We start from the raw sequence: 13111 nt of genomic DNA, 5'->3' as shown, positions 1-13111 counted from the left end.
CAGTATCACTACGGAAGTAGGATTGCCCAACCTTCCTTCCGAGGAGTGGCTGGTGGGTTTGAACCGCCAGCCTTCTGGTTAGCTGTCAAGTGCTTCAGCCACTATGCTACCAGAGCTCCTAGGCACTACACCACTAGACCTCATTAATGGTTTTGAAACCATAAGTTTTGTCCTTTGATTCCGTGAGATTACCCACTTTCTGCTGCACTTCTTAGTCACTCTGCTTATGCATCAGAAAATGGCTAAAGGACACAGTGGTGGAGATGGTTGAATTTACTGCTCTATGTTTCACTACATTTCAAAATCTTGGTATCTCAAGTTCTGGCTGCCTGTATGAGCTCTGATTTTTCTTTTTTCCTTTCCTTTGTATTTTACCCAGATTTTATAGTTATTTTTAGGCTGACTGGTTTCATATGTTACTCTGTCCTATCTGAGATTTGACATCCTAAAGTTGAATTTTAAGGACACATACAACAAGAACAGATATATGCACACCCATGTTCATCGCAGCACTATTTACAATAGCCAAAAGATGGAAACAACCTAGGTGCCTATCAACTGAGGAATGGATAACCAAACTATGGTACATACACACAATGGAATACTATTCAAAGCTAAAGAATAATGTAGAATCTGCAAAACACCGCATAATGTGGATGAACTTGGAGGACATTATGCTGAGTGAAATAAGTCAATCATAAAAGGACAAATATTGTATTAGTCCATTATTGTAAAAGACAAGGAAACGTTTATCTATGGAAGGACATTTTCTTTGTTGGTTACCAGGGGTGGGAGGGGAAGGGAGGGAATGCTGTTAGATATATAGAGATAAGTATTCATTTGGGTGAAGAGAAGGGCAATGTACCAAATGTGAGTGACCAATATGGCAGCACTGAGGATGAGAAAGACATAGAGAGGTACATGGGAGGTACAGACAACAAATATGAACCCTTTTGCACATACAGTACTGTGTTGTCAGTGAAGGCTAACATGGGCATATGAGTGGATAGATGGGTGAACAGGCTGAATGATTAGGTATGTCTATGAAATGGGGAGTGTATCCAAGAACATATGTATAACGTTGGCAGACAATGGTCCTATAAGTTTATGTGAATGATCAGAATTCTCAGGGGTATAGTAGGGCTGACAAGGGGCAAGGTTGTGGTCACGGCTTGGTCACAGCCAGCTACCCAGAGGGACCAAGTAGTTGAACCTGCAGGCTTGGGACCATAGTCGCAGGGGACATCAAGCTCAATTGGCATAACGTACTATACAAAACATTGTTCTATCTTGTACTTTGTTGAGTAGCGACTGGGATCTTAAAAGCTAGCAAGGTGCCCTCTAGGTGCAACGATAGGTCTCTCCTCGTTCAGAGCAAAGAAGAATGAAGAAAACCAAAATTCATGGAAACAATTAGTCCTAGAGACTGGTACACCATCCAATCTGCAGCCTATACGACTATGAGACCAGAAGAACTAGATGGTACCCGGCTACCACTGTCATCCACTTGAGAGGGGATCTATGTAGGAGATCCTTGATAGAGAGGGAGAACAATGTGGAACAAAACTCAAAATCATTCGGAGAAAAAAAAAAAGGCGGGGACCAGGTTTGCTGGTCCGATAGAGCCTGGTAGAACCACTGAGACTATGGCCCCTAGCTGCCCTTCAGGTCTGGAATTGAACCCACACCTGTGGTTTCCAGACAAACAAAAGACAGGCATATGAGTTGAACATTTACCTCAAGTAGATACACTCCTTGGAGAGAACAATCATGGGAGAAAGAAGGGCTGCTTATGCACAGGGAGACAGCGTAGGGGGCAGGAGTACATGGAGGGATGGACACAGGGAAGAGGTAACTATGGGGAGGAAGGGGGAGGGGAGCTGTTGCATTGTGGTAAACTGTGGTCAGTGTATGAGACAAAGTATATGTGAACTGCTGTATGGAAAGTAAATTTACTCTGTAAACCTTCACCCAAATCACAATCAAAAAAAAAAAAAGGACACATACAGTATTTTGCTATTGTTAATAGTAATTTACTAACTTCATCATTATTTTTTTTCTAATTTTAACTGTAAAGTTGTAAGCCAGATAAACGCATGCATTTGTAATTTGAAACACCAATGCAATTTAACAACTTCCCTATTTTTTCTTTATTTAAATATTTCTTTTGCCCTTTATGTTGCCATTGAGTCAATTATGACTCATGGTGACCCCATATGTTACAGAGTAGAATGAGCTCCATAGGGTTTTCATGACTGTAATCTTAATAGAAGGGCATTAGGAAGAAGTGAACAGTCTCTTAAATAGGAATGAGAATGGGTACTGGCAGCTTGTGATAGGGTAGAACTGATCTGCAGTATGAAAAGTGAGTTCCGAAATGCTCTTAAAAAGAGATGGCACACTTTCTCTTACACATTTAGGGACCCCTTGTGATGCAGTGGTTAAGCACACTTGGCTGCTGACTGAAAGGTTGATGGTTTAAATCCATCAATGCTCTGTGGACGGAAGATATGGCACTTTGCATTCATAAAGATTTATAGCCTTGGAGGCATAGATAAGATGGCATCCTAGGGAAAATAACTCAATCCTTCTACAACAGAGACCTGGAAAAACTGACTGAAATAGATACTGATAATGATCTGGAACTCTCGAGCATCAAATGTGAGGATGAAGAATTAGATTGAGTGCTGATTAGAAAGGAAGCCATAGTGAGGACAGTGACTGGGGAGAGAGAAGAAGCTGGGGCCTAATGAAGCATGGCCATCTTGAGCCACAGAAGGCATCATACACAGGTGAGGCAAAACCAGCTTCATGGAATCTACACTGGGCAGAGACATAGTGTGGACAGATCTGTATGGAATCAAGGTGAATAGAAAATGAACTGGTGTTGGGAGAGGAAATTTTGAGATTCTCAGTGGCATGGGCACCTGCAGAGTGAGGAGGGAGCCAGTGAAGGGAGTTGAAACAACTCACTACTACTGAATATTGGTTATTTGGATTGAGGGCCCACATGAAAGGGAAGGCCTGTCGGGTTGGTGTCGGAGATCTTGGATTCCAGGTGGACCCCCACTTGAGGGTCTAGATAGCAGCTGAATAATCAGCAGTATGCACCCAGAAGTGTAGCAGGCCCACAGAAGACGTGAGCTCCTTACCATGCAAGCAACCCAGTAGCTAGGGATGGCTTTGGCCACCCCCACCCACCTGGTTCCTTAGACTTCTCCTTACACCTTCAGCTTAGCACACTGTTGCATTGCACCCCATGCAGACAAAGCCAGCGTCTGTAGCTCTTGTCTCCCTGCACCTGAGTCATTGACAGTGCTTCCTCCTACTGAACCCAAGATATGTGTTCCTGTGGCCTCCTCTGTTGGAGATACTCATGTGCACCAGGCTCCCTCCCACTCCATGTATACAAGCCCCATGAATCACATCACAGCCCCCTGTTACCACTGCTGCTGGCTGACCTTAACTTCACCAGTTCTCCCCCCCTTTTTTCTTTCTTTTTTTCTCTTTTCCTTTTCTTTTTTCCATATCTTCTTCCTTTAAATTTATATCTCCCTTTTCCTGTTTTGCTTTACTCACCTTTCTTTCATTTACTTTTCCTTTTTTTTTTTTTCATTTTTCAGGGTTTTTTTTTTTCTTACCCCTATCTAACGTTGTTATGTGCTGTCGAGTCACGACCCCTCCTTGGGTTTCCGAGGCGGTATCACTATGGAAGTAGATTGCCCAACCTTCCTTCCGAGGAGTGGCTGGTGGGTTTGAACCGCCGGCCTTCTGGTTAGCAGTCAAGTGCCTTAGGCACTGTGCTACCAGAGTTCCTCATCTAACATTAGACAGACATTAATTCCCTAGTAGTCTACCATACCTCTACACCTACCACCTACTACCTCACCCAGTGTCACCACCCACTTCTAGACCACTGGATCAGTGATACACAGTGCATGGGTACCATCACCTGCTCATCCTAACAGCAGTTTTTCTCTTCACAACTGACAAACAGAGACCTGTGCTCACATTCACACCAGTTACCCCACCCACCCAGAGACAGATTAGGAGCACCCCAGGCTAATAAACTAGCAACCGAACAAGCACACCTGACCCATCCACCCGGATATATTAAAACAAAGCAGAACAAAAAATCAGAGTGAAACAAACAAAAACATAATTTAAAAATGAAAACAAAAACTCCAAATTGTCTTATAGACAATTAAAAAAACCAAAAACCAAACTCACTGCCATTGAGTTGAATCCAACTCATAGTGACCATTCCTTGGGTTTCTGAGGTGATATCACTATGGAGGTAGATTGCCCAGTCTTCCTTTCCAGGAGTGGCTGGTGGGTTTGAATCTCCAGCCTTCTGGTTAGCAGTCAAATGCCTTAGGCACTATGCCACAATATTGTTATGTGCTGTACAGTCAGACCTGACTCATAGCGACCCCTCCTTGGGTTTCTGAGGTGGCATCACTATGGAAGTAGATTTCCCAACCTTCCTTCCAAGGAATCGCTGGTGGGTTTGAACCACCAGCCTTCTGATTAGCAGTCAAGTGCCTAAGGCACTATGGTACCAGAGCCACAATAGACAACTTTAATTCAAGCAAAGAAATAGGACATGATAGTGTAAGGAAGAAAATAGATTATGTTGTTGTTGTTGTTATGTGCCGTCGAGTCAGACCCGACTCATAGTGACCCTTCCTTGGGTTTCCGAGGCAATATCACTAAGGAAGCAAATTGCCCTGAGGAGTGGCTGGTGGGTTTGAACCACCAGCCTTCTGGTTAGCAGTCAGGTTCCTTAGGCACTACACTATCAGAGTTCCTGAAAATAGATCATAGATAATAGATAATTAGATAATAAAACTACCTGATAAGGAATTCAACAAAACATTTATTTATACACATATACACTGCCATCAAATCAATTCCAACTCAAAGTGACCCCCATAGAGTTTCCAAGGCTGTAAATCTTAACAGAAGTAGATTGCCTCATCTTTCTCTTATGGAGCAGCTGGTGGGTTTGAACCACTGACCTCTGGTTAGCAGCCAGATGTCCTACCAACTGAACCCTCAGAGCTCTGTGTGTGTGTGTGTGTGTGTGTTATATGTATATCTATATATATAATTTCCAAGAGGTCAAGGAAATGACAAATAAATCAAGGAAATAAACAGACATTACCCTAGAAGAATTCAGGAAAACAATAAAACAGCAAAATGACAAAATAAATAATTAGAAATTGTACAAAAACAGCACTAGGAAATCAAAAAGATTAACACTAACATTACACAGATAATACATTGGAGGGACAAAAGAGTAGAATAGAATCAATGAAGAGTGCATTAGCCAACTAGAAGACACCTTCCTAGACAACAGGTTATATGAGAAGAATCAGAAAAAAGAATATAGGAAAATGAAGAAAATCTAAGAATTGTGTGGGATAATATAAAGAGAAATAATCTATGGGTGATTGGAAACCACAGAGAAAATTGTTGAAGACTTGCTACCAGAAAACTTCCCTGTTATCATGAAATACAAAAAGATATCCATCCAAGAAGCTCAATGAAACTCATATAGGATAGACCCCAAAAGAAAGTCACCAAGACATGTAATCAAAACCAAAGACAAAGAAAGAATTTTGAGAGGAGCTCAAACCAAAACCAAACTCACTTCTGTTGAGTTGGATCCGACTTATAGTGACCACTCTGTTGGGTTTCCAAGGCAGTATCACTATGGAAGGAGCTCTGGTAGCGTAGTGCCTAAGACACTTGCCTGCTAACCAGAAGGCTGGCGGTTCAAACTCACCAGCCACTCCTCAGAAGGAAGGTTGGGCAATCTCCTTCTGTAGCGACACCGCCTTGGATACCCAAGGAGGGGTCCTTGTGAGTCAGGTCCGACTCGATGGCACATAACAGCAACAACAGCAACATCACTATGGAAGTAGACTGCCCAATTTTCCTTCTGAAGTGTGGCTGGTGGGTTTGAACTGTCAGCCTTCTGGTGAGCAATCAAATACCTTAGGCACTATGCCACCAGAGCCCTAGTGAAAGTAGTACTCAGAGGTCAATTTATAGCAATAAATGCACACATCAGAAAAGAAAACAGAACCAAAATCAACACTTTAAACCAACAACTCCAGCAATTAGAAAAAGAGCAACAAAAAAGGACAACAGTCTCCAGAAGAAAGGAAATTAAATAAAGATCATAGCAGAGATAAATGAAACAGAAACAGAAGAACAATAGAAAGAACCAACAAGACTACAAATTGGTTCTTTGAAAAGATTATCAAATTGGACGAACCACTGAAAGGGTTAAGGAAAACAAAGAGAAAATGCAAATAATACAAATAAGAAATGAAATGGCTGACATCAGAAAACAACTGAGATAAAAAGGATAATAGTAGAATATTATAAAGAACTGTACACTAACAAATTAAAAAACTTACCAGAAATAGATAGATTTTTAGATAGATAATATTAACTAACACAGACTGAGGTAGGAAATTTGAATATGCCCATAACAAAAGAAGAAATTGAAAAGGTCATAAAAAACAAAACAAAAACCTTCCAACCTAAAAAAAAAAACTGCTGGCCCTGCAGCTTCACTGGAGACAATTCTAACAAACATTCAGAGAAAAACAGGCATTAATCCTACTCATACTATTCCAGAACAAAGAAAAGCTGGAATACTCGCAAATTCATGTTAAGAAGCAAGCATAACTCTGATACCAAAACCAGGCAAAGATACCACTAAAAAAGAAAATCTCAGAGCAATATCTCTCTTGAATACAGACTCAAAATCTTCAACAAAATCCTAGACAATAGAATCCAACATTATATAAAAAAAAAATAATACACTATGATCAAGTGGGATTCATATGAGGTATGCAAGGATGGTTCAGCATTAGAAAAACAATGAATGCAGTCCACTACAAGAATAAATCCAAAGTAAAGAACCACATGATCATATCAGTCAATGAAGATAGGGCATTTGATAAGATCCAAAATCATTCCTGATAAAAACCCTCAGCAAAATAGAAATAGAAAGGAAATTCCTCAACATTATGAAGGGCATACATACAAAACTGATGTCCTACATTATTCTCAATGGAGAGAGACTCGAAGCATTCCTGTTGTGAATGGAAACCAGACAAGGATATCCTCTATCATCACTCCTATTCAACTTTGTATTGCAAGTCCTAGCCAAGGCAATAGGGATAAAAGGGAAATAAAAGGCATCCATATTGTTAAGAAGAGTAAAACTATCCCTGTTTGCAGATGACATGATTGTATACATAGAAAATCCCAGACACTCATCAAGAAAACTACTGAAACTAATTGAAAAATTCAGCAAAGTGGCACTACAAAATGAGCATACAAAATCAGTCATATTCCTCTATATCAACAAAGAGATCTCTGAAAAGGAAATAAGGAAAACAATTACCACTTACAATAGCTGCCAAAAAGATAAAATACTTTGGTATGAATCTTACCAGAGACACAAAAGACTTATACAGACAAAACAGAAAACACTTCTACAAGAAACTATGAGACCTACATAAATGGAAGAACATACAATACTTATGGACAGGAAGACTGAACATTTCGAAAAATGTCAATATTACACAAAATAATCTATAGATACCATGCAATCATGATCACATTCTTGATCACCATTCTCTAAGATCATGGGAAAACCAATTATTAATTTTATATGGAAATGAAAAAGACCTCAGATAAGCAAAGCACTACTGAAGAAGAACAAAGTAGGAGTTCTCACACTTCCTGATTTCAAAACCTACGGTGCATTCGTGATAGTCAAAACAGCCTGGTACTTTGGAAAAACATACATGCTCATGGATAGAATATTGAACATTGTGAAAATGTCAGTACTACCCAAAGCAATCTATTCATTCAATGCAATCCTAATCCAGATCCCGTCAACATTCTTTATGTTTGTGGAAAAACCATAATTTTATATGGAAAGAGACCTCCGATAAGCAAAGCATTATTGAAGAAGAAGAAAGTAGGAGGTCTTACACTCCCAGATCTCAATACCTACTATACAGCCACAGTAGTCAGAGCAGCCTGGTATTGGTACAACAGACACATAGACCAGTAGAACAGAATTGAGAACCCAGAAATTAGATCCACCCACCTATGGTCAGCTGATCTTTGACAAAGTGCTGAAATCCATTAAATGGTGAAGAGGTAGACTCTTTAGCAAATGATGCTGGCAAAACTGTATATCCATTTGCAGAAAAATGCAACAAAACTGATACATCACACTATATACAAAATTATTTTAAGGTGAATTAAAGACCTAAATAAAAAGCCTAAAGCTATGAAGGTCATTAAAGGAAAAAAGGGGGCAAACTTTGGGGCCCTAATTTATGGCATAGATACTTTTTCAAAAATTACTAAAAATTCAAGAAGAGCAGAAGAAAAATTAGATGACTGGGACCGTCTAAAAATTAAATTCTTATCTGCATCAAAACACTTCTCCAAAGAGTTGAAAGAGATCCCACAGGTTGGGAAAATTATTTGGCAGTGACATACCCAGCAAAGGACTTACCTCTAACATTTATAGACAACTTTAATACGTTGTGGTGGTTAAGTCTGTATGTCAGCTTGGCTGGGCCTGGTTGAGTGGCTGGGCCTGGTTGAGTGGCTGGGCAGCTGGATGTAGTATTCCCTATGATGAGATTGGTAATCAACTCCATGGTGGAATCTACTTTGAGCAGCTGAGTAGCTGCCTTAGGGAATGTGGTCTGCTTCCTGTATATAAGCAGAAGCCTTGGGGAATGGTCTGTAGTTTATGGCACACTTGAACCCTACATGTAGCCATGTCGTTGTTAAGCAGCCTGCCATACTCTGCCAACCTTGGGACTTTCAGTGGACTTGAGTTAATGGACTGTTGTGTGGTTTGGTAACATCGGGATTGTGCCTTTCTATTTATTGACCTTGGGGTTGTTAGCCTCAGCAGCCAGTAGCTGCCTGAGTGAAGAGATGCCTCTAGCTTCAGTGGACTGGGAGCAGGAGGCAGAGCTGAAGCCCATGGTTGAGGGGCTTTCACACAGCCCCTAGAGTCTGGTACTTTGAACTTGGACTTCTAGTCTCCTGAACTGTAAGAGAATAAACTCCTGTAAACTCCTGTTTGTTCAGCCTTCCCATTTGTGGTATATTTTTGTCGGAGTAGCACTAGGTAATCAAAACATACGTCAATATAAAAGAGTCAAATGATGCAATTAAAAAATTGGCAGAGAATATCAACAGACACATGACAAAAGAAGATATTCAGGCAGTCAACAACCACATGAGGAAATTAGAGAGATAAAAATCAAAACAACAATGAGACATCATCTCACCCCAGCAAAGTTCAACAGGAAAGAAAACAAAGGCTGGCAAGAGTGTGGAGAGATTGGACCTCTCATTACATTGCTGGTGGGACTCTAGAGTGATGCAACTGTTGTGGAAAATGGTATAGTTTCCTTAAAAAGTTAGAAATGGAAATATTATTTGATCCAGCAACTCCCTACTTGGTATATATCTTGAAGAAGTGGAAGCTGGGATGTGAATAGGTATATGTCCACCCATGTTCATCACAGCACTATTCACAGGAGCAAAGAGATGGGTACAACTTAAGTGCCCATCAATGGATAACAAAACTGTGGAACATACACAATAGGGATCCTGTGCAACATTAAAGAGTAATGAAGAATCTGTGAAATACCACATAACATGGATGCATTTGATGGACATTATTAGGAGTGAAATAACTGAATCACAAAAGGACAAATATTGTATGCGCCCATATAATAAAACATTAAGGAAAGATTTGCACACAGAAAGAAACATTCTTTGATGGTTACCAGGGATGGGATGTGAATGGAGGAAAATTACTAACTAGCTAAGAGACCCCTATTGGGATTAGGAAAAGACAATATACAAATAGTAGATGAACAGCACAATATCATTAAAGAAAAGGAAGACACAGGTATACAAGAGTTATAGACAACAAAGATCAACACAATTCTATATAGAATCTTGCATAATCAGTAATAGTATTAATTTGTTAGTGAATATGTAGGTAGACAGGCAAGATGATCAGGTATGATTAGGCAAACCCATGACCATAAATAGGTTTGGCATACAACATTGTTGTTGTTAGGTGCCATTTAGTTGGCTCCGACACATAGTGATTCTCTGTACAACAGAAGGAAACCCTGCCTAGTCCTGTGCAAGCCTCACAATCCCTGCCATACCTGAGCCCATTGCAGCCACTGTGTCAATCCATCTCATTGAGGTTCTTCCATCTCATTGAGGTTCTTCCCCTTTTTTCGCTGACCCACCACTTTACCAAGCATGACATCCTTTTCCAGGGAATGGTCCCTTCTGATGATATGCGCAAAGTAAGTGAGATGAAATCTGGTCATTCTTACTTCTAAGGAGCATTCTAACTGCACTTCTTCCAGGAGATTTGATAGTTCTTCTGGCAGCCCATGGTACTTTCAGTATCTTCTCCAGCACCACAACTCAAAAGCATCAACTCTTCTTCAGTCTTCTTATTCATTGTTGAGCTTTCACATGCATGCGAGGTGATTGAAAATACCATGTTTGGCTTAGGTGCACTTTAGTCTTCAAAAAGCACGTTGAAGAGGTCTTTTGCAGCAAATTTGCCCAGTGCAATACCGTCATCTGATTTCTTGACTGGTGCTTCCGTTGGTGTTGATTGTGGAACCAAGTAATATGAAATCTTTGACAACTTCAATCTTTTCTCTATTTATCATGATGCTGCTTTTTGGTCCGTTGTGAGGATTTTCATTTTCTTTGTGCTGAGATGTAATCCATATTGCAGACTGTAGTCTTTATCAGTAAGTGCTTCAAGTCATCTTCACTTTCAGCAAACATTGTTGTGTAGTCTACATATCACAGGTTGTTAATGAGTCTTTCTATAATCCTGATGCCATGTTGTTCATATAGTCCAGCTTCTCGACATACTTGCTCAGCATACAAATTGAGTAAGTATGGTGAATGGATACAACTCTGACACATTCCCTTCCTGATTTGAGACCATGCAGTATCCCCTCATTCTGTTTGAATAACAGCCTCCTGGTTTATGTACACATTCCTCATGAGCACAATTAAGTGTTCTGGATTTCTCATTCTTCTCAATGTCCATAATTTGTCATGATCCACAGAGTTGAATGCCTTTGCATAGTCACTAAAACACAAGTAACCATCTTTCTGGTATTCTTTGCTTTGAGCCAAGATCCATCTGACATCAGCAATGATATCCCTTATTCCATGTCCTCTTCTGAATCCAGCTTGCATTTCTGGAAGTTCCCTGTCAATGTACTGCTGCAACCATTTTTGAATTATCTTCAGCAAGATTTTACTTGTTTGTGATATTAATGATATTGTTGAGTAATTTGCACATTCTGTGAGATCAGCTTTCTTTGGAATAGGTACAAATATAGATCTCCTCAAGTCACTTGTCCAGGTAGCTGTCTGCCAAATTTTTTGGCATCAATGAGTGACAGCCTCCAGCATGGCATCTGTTTGTTGAAACATCTCAATTGTATTCAGTCAGTTGCTAGAGCTTTGTTTTTTGCCAATTCCTTCAGAGGAGCTTTGACTTCTTCCTTCAGTCCCGTTGGTTCTTGATCATATACCACCTCCTGAAATAGATGAGTATTGACCAATTCTTTTTGGTACAGTGACTCTGTATTCCTTTCGTCGTCTTTTAATGTTTTTTGCATAATTCAATATTTTGTCCGTTGTTGTTGTTGTTAGTTACCATTGAGTCATCTCTGACTCATAGTGACCCTATGCACAGCAGAACAAAATACCATCTGCTCTTATACCAGCTCCACAATCCCTGGTATACTTGAGCCGATCACAACAGCGACTGTGTCAGTCCATCTCGTTGAGGGCCTTCCCATCTTTCCTCGACTCTGCACCTTATCAAGCATGACATCCTTCTCCTGGGAACAGTCGCTTCTGCAACATGACCAAAGTAGGTGAGATGAAGTCTGGCCATTCTCGCTTCCAAGGAGCATTCCAGCTGTACTTCCTCCAGGACAAATTTGTTAGTTCTTTTAGCAGTCCATGGTACTTTTAGCATTCTTCGCCAGCACCATAGCTCAAAAGCATCAATTCTTCTTCTGTCTTCCTTATTGATTGTCCAGCTCTCACATTCATATGAAGTGATTAAAAATATCATGGCTTGTGTCAGGCACACCTTAGTCATTAAGGAGACATCTCTACTCCTCAGCACTTGAAAGAGGTCCTTTGCAGCCAACTTATCCAGTTCTATACGTCATCTGATGTCCTGACTGCTGCTTCCATTGGTGTTGATTGTAGAACCAAGCAACATGAAGTTTTTGACAACTTCAGTCTTTTCTCCATTTATTGTGATGCTGCTTATAGGTCCAGTTGTGAGGATTTTTGTTTTCTTTATATTGAGATATAATCCATACTGCAGACTGCATTCTTCAATCTTTATCAGTAAGTGCTTCAAGTCGTCATCACTTTCATTAAGCAAAATTGTGTCATCAGCATATCATAGGTTGTTAATGATTCTTCCTCCGATCTTGATGGCACATTCTTTTTCATATATTCCAGCTTCTCGGATTATTTGCTCAACATATAGCTTGAATAAGTATGGTGAAAGGCTACAACCCTGACACACACTCTTCTTGATTTTAAACCATGTAGTCTCCCCTTGTTCTGTTCGAACGACAGCCTGCTGGTCAATGTACAGGTTTCTCATGAGTACAATTAAATGTACAATTAAGATAACAGTCTTCTCAATGTTATCTACAGTTTGTTATGATCCACACAATCAAATGCTTTTCCATAATCAATAAAACACAAGTAAACATCTTTCTAGTATTCTTTGCTTTGAGCCAAGATCTATCTCACATCAGGAATGATATTGTTCATACCACATCCTGTTCTGAATCCAGCTTCGATTTCTGGAAGTTCTCTATCAATATAGTGCTCCAACCATTTTTTAATTATCTTCAGTAAGATTTTACTTGCTTGTGATATTAATGATATTGTTTGATAATTTCCACATTGTGTGGGATCACCTTTCTTTGGAATGGGTACAAATATGGAT

The 13111-nt window shown here is 40.0% G+C and overlaps 1 protein-coding gene across 1 annotated transcript in view; it reads left to right on the top strand.

Moving 5' to 3' along the window:
- Window positions 1-13111, top strand: part of CLCN3 (chloride voltage-gated channel 3) — a 148815-nt gene that overhangs the window by 1122 nt on the left and 134582 nt on the right. The window lies entirely within an intron of this gene.

This window comes from Orycteropus afer, unplaced genomic scaffold (genome assembly GCF_000298275.1).
Source record: "Orycteropus afer afer isolate SDZICR_OR568_19922 unplaced genomic scaffold, OryAfe1.0 scaffold00477, whole genome shotgun sequence".
NCBI lineage: Eukaryota > Metazoa > Chordata > Mammalia > Tubulidentata > Orycteropodidae > Orycteropus > Orycteropus afer.
Note: the sequence above shows the minus strand (reverse complement) of the source record. Positions and strands in the feature narration are given on the sequence as shown.